The following is a 17,875-nucleotide window of genomic DNA, read 5'->3' as shown; positions in this document are numbered from 1 at the left end:
TTTATTTTATCTAGGTAGTTATTAAATAGTTAATAACTATTTAATAACTATTGTACTTAATTAAAATAAATACAAACTTGCCTGAAAAATAAAAATAATCCCTAACATAGATACAATGTAACAATTAGTTATATTGTAGCTAGTTTAGGGTTTATTTTATAGGTAAGTATTTAGTTTTAAATAGGAATAATGTAGTTAATGATAAGAATTTTTATTTCGATTTATTTTATTATATTTAAGATAAGGGGGTATTAGGTTTAGGGTTAGATTTAGGTTTAGAGGTTAATAAATTTAATATAGTGGCGGCGACGTTGGGGGAGGCAGATTAGGGGTTAATAATTGTAGGTAGGTGTCGGCGATGTTAGGGCAGACAGATTAGGGGTTAATAATATTTAACTAATGTTTGCAAGGGGTTAAAAAGTGTAGGTAGGTTGCAGCGACATTGGGGGCGGCAGATTAAGGGTTAATAAATATAATGTAGGTGTCGGCGATGTTGTGGGCAGCAGATTAGGGGTTAATAATTATAATGTAGGTGTCGGCGATGTCGGAGGCGGCAGATTAGGGGTTAAGAAGTGTAAGATTAGGGGTGTTTAGACTCAGGGTTCATGTTAGGGTGTTAGGTGTAGACATAAAATGTATTTCCCCATAGGAATCAATGAGGCTGCGTTAAGGAGTTGCTTTTTTGCAGGTGTTAGACTTTTTTTCCGCTGGCTCTCCCATTGATTCCAATGGGGAAATCGTGCACTAATGTAAGCAGCGCTGGTATTGGAGTGCGGTAATGAGCAAAAGTTTGCTCAACACTCACTTCTTGTCTGGTTTGTAAAAACCCGTAATACCAGCGCTGTCTGTAAGTGAGCGGTGAGCATAAACTGCTTGTTAGCACCGCACAGCCTCTAACGCAAAACTCGTAATCTAGGTGTGTATTTCCTAAGTCCCTAACTACACCCCGCACCACCGCATTTAGGGTTATATTACAAGTGGCTCTATTTAGCACTCCCACTCGAGCATAAACTTACATGCTATAAGTAATATTTTTGCACACAGGTTAGCGTGAGTAATACAATGTGAAAGTAAAAGTCTTGCATGTAAGTTTGGCCCCATAGACTTCAATGCACGCTTACTCAACAGGAGTTATTAATATTTCACCAATGTTCTTCACTATACCATTATATCTATTCCTATAGACATATAGATATATATTTTACATTAACATTATAATATATATATATATATATATATATATATATATATATATGTAATAATAAAAACAAGAACAACATAGGAATGTAAAATATACATAATGCGCTTTGTCTTTCGCAATGTAGGTCTAACGCAGTGTCGGGTTAACGCACATGAAGAAAACTTAAGGTTATTGAAATATTAACTATAAAATATTAAAAAAAGTAAATCATATTTATTAAAAATTGCTATAGGTGTTCTAAAATAAATAATCCATAATATATATATATATATAAAAAAATTATGCTTACCTGATAAATGTATTTATTTGCGGATACGGTGAGTCCACGGTTTCATCAATTACTGTTGGAAATATTACTCCTGGCCAGCAGGAGGAGGCAAAGAGCACCACAGTCAAACTGTTAAGTATCACTTCCCTTCCCACAACCCCCAGTCATTCGACCAAAGGAAAATGGAGAAACAGTAACAGTAAAAAAAACAGTAAAAGTAACACAAGGTGTAGTGGTGTCTGAGGTTTAGTCAAAAACAATAAAGGGAGGGGTCGTGGACTCACTGTATCCGGAAATAAATAAATTTATTAGGTAAGCATACATTTTCTTTTCTTTCCTAAGATACGATGAGTCCACAGTTTCAATTACTGTTGGGAATCAATACCCAATCTAGAGGACACAGATGAACAGGGAAGGACAAGACAGGCAGACCAAAACAGAAGGCACCACCGCTTGAATAACCTCACTCCCAAAAACAAAATCCTCAGCCAAAGCAAAAATAACCAATTTACAAAATCTGGAAAAAGTATGTAAAGACGACCAAGTTGTAACCTTGCAAATCTGCTCTGCAGAAGCTTCAATTTGAAAGCCCAAGAAAAAGAGAAAGCCCTCGAGTAAAGAGGCATAACTCTCTCAGGAGACTGCAGCCCCGCAGTCTGAAAAAACAAACAAATTAAACTTCTCAACCAAAGAAAAGAGAAGTAGCATTAGCTTTCTGTTACAGAAAAACAGAAGAAAAACATTAGGCACGCACAACATCCAAATTGTGCACACACGTTCCTCAAGAGAAAAGAATGAGGATACAGAGAGGAAATAACAATTCCCAAACAATATTTCCATCCACTTAGGATAAAAAAACGCCTTATCCGAAAAAGATAAAGCAAATCACAATGCAAAGCTGAGAGCACCTAAACTCTCCGAGCAGAAGATATAGCCAAAAGGAAAACTAAATCTAAGGAATGCTATGGCTCAAACTGAGCAAACAGCAAAACCATAAAACAGGGATAAAAACTCCAAGAGGAGGGGGCGGAGCTTGGCTGCACAGGAAGATGGCTGAATGATCCGTTAGCTCCTAGGCCCCACTAACCAGACCTGATAAAAGCTACTTGAAAAAGAAACAGATATAGCCCAATTTAAGCACAGCAAGAACGATCCAGTAACAAGGAACAGCCTTGCAGAGAGGGAGATATAAAAACAAAAGTTACGCCACAGTTAAGCGTGTTAGAGCCCCCGGAGCAGAGCGGCACATAGCGATCCAGGACACGCTGAAGGAGGGCAGTGTATATAAAACGTGTGCGCTCAACAGACACTTACAGGCACTATACCGCAAACCGGGAGAATACTCAGAGCCTCACACGTGAGCGGTCTTGCTGGGGTGAACAGCCTGACAAAAGCGGGAGAGCGGGAGAGCACTAGACAACAGAGTGCAGGCATCGGTACTGTCAGCCGGGAGGTGACCATAAAGTACAGAAAGGAAGGGTCACAACTTATGAGGTAAAAACAAGACCGGACATCACAGAGGGTGTTTTGGCCATAGGCCAAGGGAAAGAAATAAAAAGGCTGAAATAAGCTGCATAGCTAAGTAACCTTAAGACGCAGCAGAAACACACAAAGGCCCAAAATAAGCACGCTGCCAAAATAGTCAGGCATAAAAGAGCCCTATAAGACGAGCAGCACCACAACTCATATAGATAAAATTAACTAAGTGTACAGGGGAATAACAGAACCCATAAGCATTAGCAGACCCCTTATGACAGAGCTGGTAAATTAATAAAACCAAATAAAAAGAAAGGGGCCAAATACTGAACGCCTTCTTTTTTTTTTATTATTAAACCTCATGTGCTGGTCATGCCAGGCCGCAGAATAAACAAACCAGAAACACAAGGCAACAATAAACAAATACAGCAATACCTAAAGCCACAAGATTCAGCAAACAAATCACAGAGAATGGATCGAACAGAGAGCTCAGAACAGGTAGAAGAGGAACAACCCTTTACCACACCAAATACACCTCAATTACTGACAAAGGAGGACATTAACTCACTGTGCACCAAGGAAGACATTAAAGAAATAATAGGAGAGGTAAAAACTTGGTTTGGAGAACTGAAAAAAGATATAACAAAGGTAAACAACAGAGTATCAGCATTAGAAGAATTCCATACAACTAGCAATGATGTCCATCACTTGTCAAAAATGGCATATGACCAACAGGAAGCAATACATCATTTATTAGACAAAGTGGAGGACTTGGACAATAGAGGCAGGCATAATAATTTACGCATACGCGGCATCCCTGAATCTGTGCTGCCATCAGCAATAGAGGGCTGCTTGCAAGACCTGTTTTGTACAATAAAAGGTGCAAACGGTGCACAAGATGTTAAGATCGAAAGAGCACACAGGGGGCTGAGAGCCAAGCCACCGCCTAAGGCACCCCCTAGGGATATAATTCTGAAATTATTAAATTATAAAGACAAAGAGGAGATTCTCAGACATGCGAGGCAGAAGCAGAGGATAACACATGCAGGAAATCACATTCAAGTATTTGCTGATTTGAGCCCTACAACACTACAGAAGAGGAGAGAATTGTAGTTCGTAACATCAGTTCTCAGAGAACAGAACATAACATATAGATGGGGTTTTCCAGTGAGCATAATAGCTACCAAAGGAGGCAACACTGTGGTATATAAAAATTTGGAGGATCTTCCTCACTTCAATGAGACTTATCAATATACAAGATCAACATATCAGACCCAGCGGAAGAACGACACAACATGGAGGCCCAGAATACTGCAGGCAACATACAGAAGGAGTTACAAAAAGAAACATTAAGAGCTCATCCAAACAAAGACTCCCACGAACTAACCCCCACAGATACTTGACTCTTTAAACCAGATGGGTTATATCGACAAGGCACAAGGATGAGATGAAGCAACAGGTCGTATGATAAGATAATTTAAATAAAGACATTATAGTTCAGGTTTGGTGGTGGGGATATTACCCTTAGAACAGAAGTTATTGTTACTGTGGTTGAAATTCATTCAACAACAGTCCTGTGAAAAATAGCGATAATAAGATTTAACGCTAAGGGCCGCATGGGCCATAGTATAAATTGTGTTGAACAGTTGGTGATTTGATAGGAAACACATGAATGTACAAATGAAACGTTATAATTTCTTGCATTTTAATGTTTTTCTAACTATTTCACAGCTTGTTATTATATGTGCGTTGGCTAAATACACATTGTTACAAACACAAAAAGAGAAAGGAGATACTGATAACATGGCAAACAGCATACATAACATTACTCTTACCACCGTGAATGTTAGGGGACTAAACAACCCGGAAAAAAGGTCAATGGTCTTCCAGGACCTATACAAGACAATGGGGGATGTATTGTTTGTACAGGAGACGCACTTCAAGAAAGGTAGGGGACCAAAGCTGCTAAGCTATAAATATAGAACAGCATATTTAGCCTCAGGAAATACCAAAACAGGTGGAGTGGGAATTCTCTTCAAAAATACACTACATTTTCAGGCAACACATGTAGAAAGGGACAGAGGAGGGAGATACCTGATCATTGTAGGATTGCTATATAATAAACCGGTCACATTTGTCAATGTACACTTACCGAACAAAGACCAGAACCACACATTTAAAACCATATTCCAAACAATGTTGGTACTCGCTAGGGGAACAGTATTTGTGGCAGGGGACTTTAATTTACCACTTGACCCTGTTATGGAGACATCCACAGGGACCTCTAGTACCTCAAAGAGAGTTATCAAATCCGTTAACAGTAATATACAAAAGTTAAGACTTCATGACGTATGGAGAGCACACAATCCTAGCCTAAAAAACTATACTTTTTTTTTCTCACCCACACTGTTCATACTCCAGAATAGATTATATTCTTGCGGACCAATTAGGATTAGCCATGATTGCAGATACAAAAATCTCACAGATTACATGGTTGGACCATGCGCCAGTGCAATGTAAAATAGAGTGACCAGACATACCACCTAGACCATACATCTGGAGGTTAGATGAACATATGCTAGAAAACCCATTAATAAAGGAGATGGTAGGCAAAGCTATAAATAACTATTTTAAAGAGAATAGTACAGAGGGACTTGCCCCAACTAGCGTCTGGGAGGCACACAAATGCGTGATCAGGGGAGAGTTAATAGATCTTAGAGCCAGAGACAAAAAAGAGAAAAGGCAATTGAACTCCACATTGGCGCAAATAGGATTCTGGGAGAAACAACACAAAACAGACCCACAGAACGCCAACATACTAGCGACACTAACGCGACTTAAACAATCACTTAAAAATTACCTTGCAAAAGAACACCAGTCTAAATCAGTATTGCTGAGACAGAGATATTTTGAGATGCAAGACAAACCAGGAACATCATTAGCCAGAGCTCTTAGGAGAAGACAATTGAATACATTTGTGCACACTATATCAGACGCACAAAAGCAAGTATGTAAAGACAGTAAAAGCATAGCAGAAGTGTTCCGGCAGTACTACACCACACTGTACAACATTCCAGACAAGACTACGCCTCAAACGATAGAGACATACCTCACAGACCTTGACCTCCCTACCTTGGAGAAGGAGGAGGCAGACAGATTAGACCTTCCCATAACAACAGATGAAATTAAAAAAGCCATACAGGCAATGCCGAGTGGGAAGAGCCCAGGCCCAGATGGCCTCAGTATGAAGTATTACAAGAAATATGCGGATTACTTAGTAACGCCATTGGCAACATTATTTAATTCCTTTACATCCAAATCAGGCTTTACGGGAAATATGTTAGAGGCCCATATAACGGTACTACCAATACCCGGAAAGCAACCAGACAGGCCAGAACATTTTCGCCCGATATCATTATTGAATTCGGATATCAAGATATTCGCCAAAATTCTAGCCACTAGGATCAACAGACATTTGCCTAAATTGATACACACAGACCAGGTGGGCTTTGTACCAGGGAGGGAGGCGCGTGACAACACTCTAAAAGCATTACAGATCATTTCATATGCCAAAACAAACAATATCCCAATGGCAATAGTCTCCACAGATGCGGAAAAAGATTTTGATACGGTGAATTGGCAATTTTTAAAAGCAATTTTGCATAAAATGAAATTTGGCACCAAATTTATAGCACAGATTTTCTCACTTTATTCACAGCCCACAGCCAAAGTCAAGGTAAATGGCATATTATCAGACAGCTTTAGGATAGGAAATGGCACACGGCAGGGATGCCCGCTCTCTCCCTTGCTATTCGCATTGACAATAGAAACACTGGCTCAGAAGATTAGAGCTAACACACAGATAAAGGGGTCAGAGCAGGAGGTACAGAATACAAACTGGCCTTAACGCTGACAAAATTGGATAAATCCTTACCAAGGGCGCTCGAAATGTTCCAAGAATTCGGGCAGGTCTCCAACTTCCTAGTTAACACCACTAAATCCGAAATAATGAACATGACGTGTGAGGAGGCTACACTAGACCAATTAATCACTAAATATCCCTTAAAAAAACAAAATCTAAAATTAAAATACTGGGGCATATATTTAGCCGTAGACTCTAAAACGGTTTTTCAAGCCAATTATAAAAAGTTTGAAGAAGAACTGACAGCTGATCTATCTAGCTGGAGAAATAAATCCATTTTGTGGATAGGTCGAATTAATGTAATAAAGATGAATGCCCTTCCTAGGGTACTGTACCTTCTGCAGACAACGCCTATACACTTACCGCTTACATACTTAAACAAGATACAGTCGCTGATGGAGCAGTACATATGGCAAGGCATTAAGCCACAGATAGCGAAACAGACTATGTACATGCCTAGAGACAGAGGTGGACTGGGGGTCCCTAAACTACAGAAGTACAAGATAGCCATATCATTACATAGGCTAATGGACTGGTGTACAAACAATGTACACAAACAATGGGTACAGCTTGACAGACACATTTTAGGCTTAAACAATGTGGGACTGGCAGCATGGACCCCCAACAGACAGAGACTAGACGTAATCCCAAAATACCCCATAATGACTGAATTTTTCGCAACATGGGACAAGCTGATAGCCACTACCACAAACATATCAGGCATACATTCCCCGATGCTCCCTATTTGTAATAACAAAACATTACCCTGGAACATTAGAGACACACCCACAGAGCACGGTGTCCATATCAAAGACAAGGTTATTGTAGTACTACTTCAGGACAACAGGATGAGAACATTGGAGGATATCAGTGAAAACCAACCAGAAATGGGTTTGAGCTGGTACTCACATACACAGATGAGGCACTTTATAGATACCCACTCATACAAACAACATTTAACAAGGCGGCTTACACCATATGAGAACTTATGTTGCCAGAATAACACACCTAGGCATGCGATATCCATAGTGTATAAGCAACTGTTGATAGAAGATGAACACCAACTGCCACCTTATACTAAAGTGTGGGAGGCAGAACTGGGCGTTAATATTGATGGTAAAGAATGGTGCAAAGCCTTTCAAAACACTAAAAAATCATCAGTATCCGCGAGAATAATAGAAACAAATTTCAAATTCCTAACAAGGTGGTATTTGACCCCAAGCAGACTACATAAGATATATAAGACAACAAGTAAATTGTGCTAGAGGGGGTGCGGCGAGGAAGGGAATCCCACACATATATGGTGGAAATGTGACAGATTGGACACATTCTGGGTGGAGATAATAAAACAAATGACAGACATAGTAGGGAAACAGATACCTAACGACCCATTGATTCTTTTCTACATGGCCCTCCCCAAATTGACCAATAAAGTAGCAAAGGATCTGTTGGTATTGCTTATTAATAGTGCTAAAATATTGATACCAAGGTACTGGAAATTCGCCACAGTACCCACGGTATTGGAATGGAGGACCCAGGTGGAGCATCTGCTATCAATGGAACGATATCACCATATTGGAGTAGGCACAGTGGAAACACATGAGCTAATGCTAATGAGGTGGAAGCAACACGTCACCAGTATAAAATAAATAAATAGCTGATGGTCCACAGGAGACAATCCTAAAACACAGAGAGGGAAAGTAGACTGGGGGACATAAGGCAGAGTTTTCTCCACAAACATCTCATACACGCATTAATTGTTAAATATTAATAAGCTTGAAATGTGTATAGCGAGTATTAGCCAACTGAATTGTTATCTTTTATTATAAATTGTATTTAAGATTAAAAACAGATAAGAGTTGACCTATCAGAGGTCAAGATGGAAGATAATTGAACATCGTTTACAGCCATGACGTTATTAGTAGTTGATAGGATAAATATTCATGTGATGATGGTAAAAAGCATTGTATTTACACAAGAATATGTTGTAAAAGATTTAAATTGATTCAATAAAGCTTTATTTGAAACTCAAAAAAAAAAAATCCAAGAGGAGTGACAGACTTAGACACAGGCCTGATACTAACCAGGATCTGACAAAAAGACTACACGTCTGGCACATCTGCCAGACACTTGTGTACAAAAAGATAACACAGAATTCTGAACTTTCAAAGAACTGACTGATCACCGTCCTCCAGTCATTCCCGGAGAAAGGACAAACCCCTAGGAATCCTGCCCTACTTTTAAGAGTAGTCCTGGGATTCATCCCAATAGGGGAATTTACGCCATACCTTATGGGGAAATCACCAGTAACAGGCTTGCGAACCTGAATCATGGTCTCAAAAGCCTGATACAGAAAAACCATGCTTAGACAGAACCAAGCATTTAATCTCCACACAGAGAGTTTCAGAGAACTCCAAAGTTGGATGAAAAAATGGACCCTGAATTAGAAGGTCCTTCCTCAGGAACAACCACCAAGGTGGAAGATTACATCTCCTCTAGGTCTGTAAACCAGATCCTGCGACTATGTAAGAACTTATTAAAAATGAAGCTCCCAATTGATACAATCAATGACCCGTGGAAGGAGAGCAAACTGAGGAACAGGGATATCAGACTAAAATCCCAGAGGAACCACCAGGAAATTTAACAAAGCAGTCTGCTGATTTCTTGACCTATAACATAACTTGGAAGCTTGGCATACTGCCAACTCCAACTCCAGCACCTCCCATGCATTAACCTGGAGAACATCTCCGGGAGAAGCGCCCACTCCCCAGGATAAAAAATCTGAATGCTCAAGAAGTCAACTCCCGGTATTCACTCCTGAAATGTGAATAGTGGATAAGCAACAAATGTAAGTGTCTGCCCACCAAACAATCCATGCCAATCATGGCAAAGTAACTCCAGGTTCCTCCCAGGCGGTTAGTGTAACCACTGAGATTAAATTATTTAAAACCTGAGCAGGCAACTGAAGCCAAGCCATCAGAGCATTGAAGATCACTCTCAACTCCAAGGAGGTTATGGGGAGAGCAGACGCCTCCCAAGTCCATAGTCACCAACCTAACAGTCTAGCGACCGTGGTCATTATTACTCAGGGAGGTCTCCGGAAACATATGCTCCGAGACAGATGCTTCTGAGAAAACCAAAAGATTCTGGAGAATGTGGGCAACAATCCCACTACCTCTCGCAAGCTAAGCGAGTGCTCTACCACTAATTCCGCTATCTGATCCACAGGAAAGAATCCCATGTCGACAGATCTAGATCTATCCTCTGAGACAGAACCATAAGATACCTGGTCCACTATCCGAACATGCATAACAGCAGACTCTCAGATGGAATTGAGCAAAGGAAAGATGTCCAATGAAGCAACCATCAGACAAATTACCTCCATATATTGAGCCACTGAAGGGCCAAACAGTAGAGTGCCGAAAGAGGCAAGAGGAAAGAATCCTCTAATTACTGACCTATGTCAGCAATATTTTCAGAGATAGGGAAACTAATATGGTCCCTAAGAAACTACCCCTGTAGCTGGAACAAGAGAACTCATTATCAGATTCACTTCCTTCGGTTGGAGTGAAGAAAGACAACAAGCTCTCTGTATGAGAGTTTGCTTGTTGAAAAGATGATGCCTGAACCATTATGACTCCCAGGACGGGCACCACAGCAATTTTCAGAAACTTAATCACTGCCAATATAGCCCCCTCTGAGAGCCATGGCAAGGCCAAAGGGAAGAGCAACAAACTGAAAGTGTTTGACAGAAAGGCAAAACTCAGGAACTTGAAAATATGCATTCCAAGTCTATGGTCACCATGAACTGACCCTCCTAGACCAAAGGAAGAATGGAACCACTGGCTTCCATTTGAAAAACGGTACCCTGAGACAACTTGTTGAGACACTTTAGGTCTACCATAGAATGAAAAACCCTAGACTTTCTTCTCTTACAGGAACTGGAATGATCCCTCACAGGGAAGAGAAGTCCCAAACGCACTACAAAAATGCCTCACTGTTATCTGCCTCAGGGAGGGAAAGAATGACTACTATGTAGTAACCCTGAGAACTATGTCCACAGCCTATCTGGGACATCTCATATCCATGTTTGAGAGATTCAGCCCCCCACCTGGACCGATCCCAGATTGGGGCAAAACTCCTGTAGGCCTATTCATCTCGTCTTGTGGTAGAAAAGATCCTTTTCCACCTGAACTTTCAGAAATATCAGAAATATTCCTTCCAGATCCGGACCAAACAAGGTCTTACCCTTGTAAGGAAATGCCAGAAGCTTGGATGCAGAGGAAAAATCCACTGACCATGAATATAGCCACAAAGCCCCATGGACTAGCACAGTGAAGCTAGTTATATATGGGCTCCCTGCTTAAAAACTTGCATGGTAGTATCAGAAATAATTATGTTCTGGATCTCCTCCTTAAAGTAGTCTATACCAATTGTAACAAACAAGGAGTTGCACCAATAAGATGCCGCACTTAACACAGTGGCAAAACAAACTTTCATGTAAGCCTACAGCTTAGTCCATTGACCCTGAAAGAACAGCTATCCTCTTTAGGAATCATAGTTCTGTTAGCCAGAGTAGAATTGTCCTACTACTATAGACACCGTGCATCATGATATTTAATGGAGACAATGACAGGAAACATCCTTTTAAAGACAGGATATTGGGGGGGGTGGAGCTAACCGCTGAGCTAAGTGTCAGCAAAAAAAGCCAAATAGTAAAAAGCCAAATAGTAAAAAGCCAAATAAAGCACCTAATCTTCTTTAAAAATCTAGTGGATAGTGGGAATTTCTTGTGACACTTGGGTACCAATCTACCGTCAATCTATATATTCCTCCACCGTAGAAGACGACTTCATATTGCCCCCGGACGCCGACACAGAACTGAACTCTGTGAAACGTGAGCATTGCTACCACCACAGAAGCTCCTATATAATACTCACTAACGACTCCGGAGGGTCGGGGCTCTGCTCCGGAGTCCCTGCAGCTATAGACAAAGACAAGCTCTGAGACCGGGGAAGAGGGAGAGGCCCCCTCTGCAAGCACACTACTTGACACCGACCCCACAGCTTTTAAGGCCCAAGAAAGACTCACCGGACACCGAGACAGACCCTAACTACCCACTGGGCCCCTGGAGACAAAGGACATACTGGTAGAGGGGCTCTCCTCATGGTCCCTAGGTACATCAGCCACATCCAACAGGAAGGACCTCACAACATCGGCGCCATACAGAGTGGCACGAACGGCCGCCATCTTGGCCTCATCCTTACAGCGGAGACAGAAATTAGAACGGGTGGCCCCTCAAAGTAATCTGCAACTTAAAGCAAACCTGCTCACGCTTTGAGGAGTCGTGGGCCTCTGCAGGTGCTGTCGGAGGGCTGGAAACAGAACCACGCAGACACTTCATTGAGGAGGTTAAGGTAGCCACGTGGCTGCTTGGGGCCTAACAGAACCACCACCACTGACACACTACTAGGAAACCTCTCTTGTGATATAGGGGCCTTACCCTTCAGCGTGGAGACAATTCCCCATTATTACAAAGCAGCAGAACATTTCATAAATATTGACCTCCAAACCCCTAATGCACCTTTTCCCATAAGAGGAAAAAGAGGGAATAAGTGAATAAAAAAGGGGGGAAAATAATAGAAAGAAAAACAGCATAAGCTATAAACTGTAAAATATATCAGCGGACTGTGCAGGGATGTTGGAATGGACACTATACTCAGTCCTTCCTTCGCAAAGCAGTGATACAGTTTCCACAGTCTCCACAGGAAACAGAAAAACAGCCTGGGCTACCAAGTGCATTAAAAGTTACCAGTAACACAGTTGAAATACAGCCCAACTACCACAGAAGAGACTTTCCATAATACCCTCTCCCCTCCCTTTTCCTGTTAGCCTTTAGGGGTGACAGGTCATATCCCCTATAGCTTTCTCCGTGATCGTCCTGTGAGGACAACTGCCCTGGGGAGAAGGGTATTCCTGGAACACTGGGCCTCTTGCATAGGAGATGCTCAACATACTAAGGTCACTGTGCAGAGAAGGAGGTTTAAAGGGAATCGGATCTAAATATAAACTTCGCTTATATGATATCCTAGACCCACGAATATAAGCGACTCAAAAACTCTACTTAACCCACACCTCAAAATTGAGAGTGCTGATATGTAGTCCACAAGGTGGAGACACATGGGGGAGTCCGTCTTGCGAATCAATAAGCAAAGCAAATTGAACCTTACTGGCCTATGGGATAGTACTATCCTCCAGCATTCCACAGAAGCATAATATGTGACCACAACAGGAGATACAAGAGGTATCATGAAACCACTGTAACCGCCCACCACTGATTCTCTATACATCGCAACCAGCGACAGACCATCCAGCCACGATACTAACTAAACTTTCTCACCAGGGGGGCCTAAAAACATCTACCACAAACCTTCTCCCAGACAATAAAATGGCCTCTAGGAGAATAGTGAAGGGAGACAAATCAGCTACTAAAAGTTCTACAGTGTCCTCTTTCTTTAAGTCTTCACAACCTAACAAGTCCAACAAAAATATGGAGGTAGATGGAGATTCTGATAAAAACTCTACACCGCAAATAGAAGATAATATCCCGTTAACAAAAGCTGACTTGCGAACCTTGGTCTCAAAAAAAGACATTGCCGATAACTTTGAAAAATTATGGGAGAAAATTGATTCCATTCATTCCTCTGTTACTAATAGCCTGTCTGAGATTAAATCTGACTTGACGGATATGGGGAACAGGATAGATATGCTTGAGGACCAGAAAGATGCCATGGTGGAGAATGTGGATGAAATATCACAGGTGGTCTCAACACCTGGAATTTCAGGATAAGCTGGATGACCTGGAGAATAGAAGCAGGAGAAATAATTTCAGGTTGAAACCCTGTGTCTTGCTGGATTTAAACACTGTTTCTTAACTCCTGGTATGTCCCTTTAAAACCCTGTGTCTTGCTGGATTTAAACACTGTTTCTTAACTCCTGGTATGTCCCTTTAAAACCCTGTGTCTTGCTGGATTTAAACACTGTTTCTTAACTCCTGGTATGTCCCTTTAAAACCCTGTGTCTTGCTGGATTTAAACACTGTTTCTTAACTCCTGGTATTTCCCTTTAAAACCATGTGTCTTGCTGGATTTAAACACAGTTTCTTAACTCCTGGTATGTCCCTTTAAAACCCTGTGTCTTGCTGGATTTAAACACTGTTTCTTAACTCCTGGTATGTCCCTTTAAAACCGTGTCTTGCTGGATTTAAACACTGTTTCTTAACTCTATAGAACCAACTGTCTACTCCATTATTATGCTCTTTCCTGTCCCCAGCATGTGCATATCCTTATCAAACTTTGCTTAATTAATTAATTAATTAATTAATTAATTAATCCCCACCCAATTTTCTTTCTTGAATCTACTCCTCTGATCTTGTAGCAATTCTTAGTCTTCTCACCTGGGTGTAACTTATCTCCCTGTCTCCAATCCATTAAACTAAGCTGTCTGCTGTAGCCGTATAAATTTAGGACAAGTTAGGGGAGAGCGTTAGCTGGGGCCTGAGCGTTTGCAGAGTATTCCATCTCTCTAAGCTCCCATCTGTCTAAGTGACCATCTTTAAGTGACAGCACTGATAATTAGACAAGAATTGAAGAAGATTTGAAGAAGATTTGAGGCAAGCAAAATATTTTATTTCAAAAAATCTTTTGCACTTATCATTCTGCTATGTTTTCAGAACTGCTTGTTCTTTTAATAGTCTCATGTCTATTCCACAAGCAGGCTCAAATGCTCATACCTTACCCTTCTCCACATGCAGTTTATATAGGCCCCACTCTCCTTTCCTCTCCATACCTTAGCTCTCACGAACTACTTTCTATTTTAAAATCTATGTCACTAAACTGCACCACCTCACAGAAATGCCCCCACTGCTATAAATCTCATTCTCACCTACTCTTACTTTCCATCTTGATGCTATTAGCATCAGGTGACATCTCTCCAAATCCTGGGCCCACCCTCATTCCCACCATTACCCAATCTCGCACTCCATATAGAAACTTTAATAAAAGCAACACACATGACCTTATTTCCATCCAATGCATCCCACACGCATACACTCCTTTCACCTGCGCACTATGGAACTCTCGCTCTGTCTGCAACAAACTTACAGCAATTCATGACCTGTTTATATCAAATGCTTTCACAATTTTAGCAATTACAGAAACCTGGCTATCTCCTTCTGACACTGTTTCCATTGCTGCTCTCACACACGGTGGTCTTCACTTTAGCCATACCCCTAGGCAAGGTGAGAAACGTGGCGGCGGTGTTGGCATCCTGCTCTCCCTCTCCTGCACTTATCAATACCTACCTCCAATCCCATCTCTTTCCTTCTCCTCCTTTGAAGTCCACTGTATTCGCCTGTTCTCCCCCCTATCCCTAAAAGTGGCAGTCATCTATCGCCCTCCTGGACCAACCTCCCAATTATTTGACAACTTCGCTGCCTGGCTTCCTCACTTTCTCTCTTCAAATATACCAACCCTAATTCTTGGGGACTTCAACATTCCCATTGACAACCCATCTGCCCCTGCTGCCTCTAAACTTCTTTCACTCACATCCTCCTTCGGTCTCTAATAATTCACCCCATTCCCGACTCACCGTGATGGACACTCCATCGACCTGGTATTTTCCTACCTCTGCTCTATATCTGACACCACCTGTCACCCTTTTCCCATTTCAGACCATCACCTGGTCACCTATAATATTAATGCAACAGCTAAACCCACTTCTCCATCCCACCCCCGCACCTGTAGAAATACACATGCTGTGGATCCGCTCCAATTTTCAAAAATCATTCAAAATCTCCTCCCTCACACCTCCACTATAACCTGCCCTGATCTCGCTACAGCCCACTATAACAAAACTCTCTCCTCTGCCTTAGACACACTTGCCCATCCCCAGCTGCGCAAAACACCACACCGTCAGTTACAGCCCTGGCATGCTCAGCAAACACGCTATTTGCAAAAATGCTCCCGTACTGCTGAGCGTGTCTGGAGGAAAACTCACTCTGAACCCGATTTCATACACTATAAGTTTATTCTTCGTTCATACACTTCCGCCCTTCACTTAGCCAAACAAACTTACTTCTCTTCTCTCATATCTACTCTTTCCTCAAACCCTAAATGACTCTTCTCCACCTTTAACTCTCTCCTCTACCCACCTGCTCCACCATCCCCGCCTGTCTTTAGTGCTCAAGACCTGGCAGAGTACTTTTTAAACAAAACACATACTATCCGAAGCAACATCCCAACACCAACCTGCAATACTCCAACAACAGGCCCAATTACTCCCTCTGCCACCCTCTGTAACTTCCATCCAACCACTGAGAATGAAGTTTCTTCCTTACTATCTTCCTCACGCCTCACTACCTGTCCACTCAACCCTATCCCTTCCCATCTAATTCCTTCCCTATCTTCCACGCTCACTCCTGCTCTTACCCACATCTTCAACCTATCTCTCTCTACTGGCTCATTCCCATCTTCTTTCAAGCACGCAAAAGTCACTCCCATACTCAAAAAACCCTCCCTCAACCCTAATTCTCCTGAAAGCTATCGCCCCATATCACTGCTTCCACTAACATCAAAACTCCTTGAAAAACTAGTTTACAATCGCCTAACCCACTTCCTGTCCGCCAACTCCTTGCTTGACCCACTGCAATCCGGATTCCACCCAAAACACTCAACTGAGACTGCCCTTACCAAGGTCACAAACGATCTTCTCTCTGCTAAAAATATTGGCCGCTATTCTATACTCATCTTACTTGACCTCTCAGCTGCCTTCGACACAGTTGACCACCCCCTCCTCCTACAGATCCTTAGCTCTTTTGGCCTCTGTGACACTGCTCTTTCCTGGATTCACTCCTATCTTTCTCACAGGTCTTTTCTGTGTCATTTGCCGGCGACTCCTCCTCTCCTATGCCTCTGTCTGTTGGTGTACCTCAAGGATCTGTTCTGGGTCCTCTACTCTTCTCCATCTATACTTCTTCTCTGGGTAAACTTATCAACAGTTATGGTTTCAAATATCACCTCTATGCTGATGACACCCAGATCTACCTCTCCACCCCTGCTCTCTCTCCCTATGTCCTCTTTCATGTCAGCAACTGCTTATCTGGTATTTCTTCCTGGATGGCCTCTCACCACCTAAAGATTAACATGTCCAAGACTGAGCTCCTTCTTATCCCCCCTCAAGCTCTACGCCGACTTCTGACTTCTCTATCCCTGTTGACGGCATCACCATTTCCCCATCGCCCCAAGTCCGCTGCCTCGGAGTCACACTTGACTCAAACCTATCCTTCATCCCCCATATCCAATCGCTTTCTACATCCTGCCGCAATCATCTACGCAATATTTCCAAAATTCGCCCTTTTCTGAGCGCTGACACCACATAGCAAATAATCCACTCCCTTGTTATCTCCCGACTTGACTACTGCAACAACCTACTCGCTGGCCTTCCTCTTTCCCGCCGCTCCCCCCTTCAATCCATCCTAAATGCCTATGCCAGGCTGATCCACCTTTCCCGTCGATCTGTATCTTCTGCACCTCTCTGTGAATCCCTTCATTGGCTCCCCATTCACAGCAGAATTAAATTCAAAATTCTCACCCTTACATACAAAACTCTCACCAATGCCGCTCCCCTCTACCTATCCTCTCTAATACACAAGTATACTCCAGCCCATCCACTAAGATCCAACAATGACCTGCAACTTGCATCTGCAACTATCACCTCCTCTCATGCTAGACTGCAGGACTTTTGTCGTTCAGCACCTACCCTCTGGAACACTCTCCCTCGTGCTGTCAGGCTTTGCCCTAATCTTTCTTCCTTTAAATGCTCCCTGAAGACTTTTCTGTTCAGGGAAGCCTACCACCCAACTCAATAATAAATTAATTTCACTTACCTAATATTTCCCTCATCTAACTCTGTATTAACATCCTTCTCAATCTTGCAGTCCTCACCTCCT

The sequence above is a fragment of the Bombina bombina genome, chromosome 4 (assembly GCF_027579735.1).
Source record: "Bombina bombina isolate aBomBom1 chromosome 4, aBomBom1.pri, whole genome shotgun sequence".
Classification (NCBI taxonomy): domain Eukaryota; kingdom Metazoa; phylum Chordata; class Amphibia; order Anura; family Bombinatoridae; genus Bombina; species Bombina bombina.
This window is presented reverse-complemented; position numbering follows the sequence as displayed.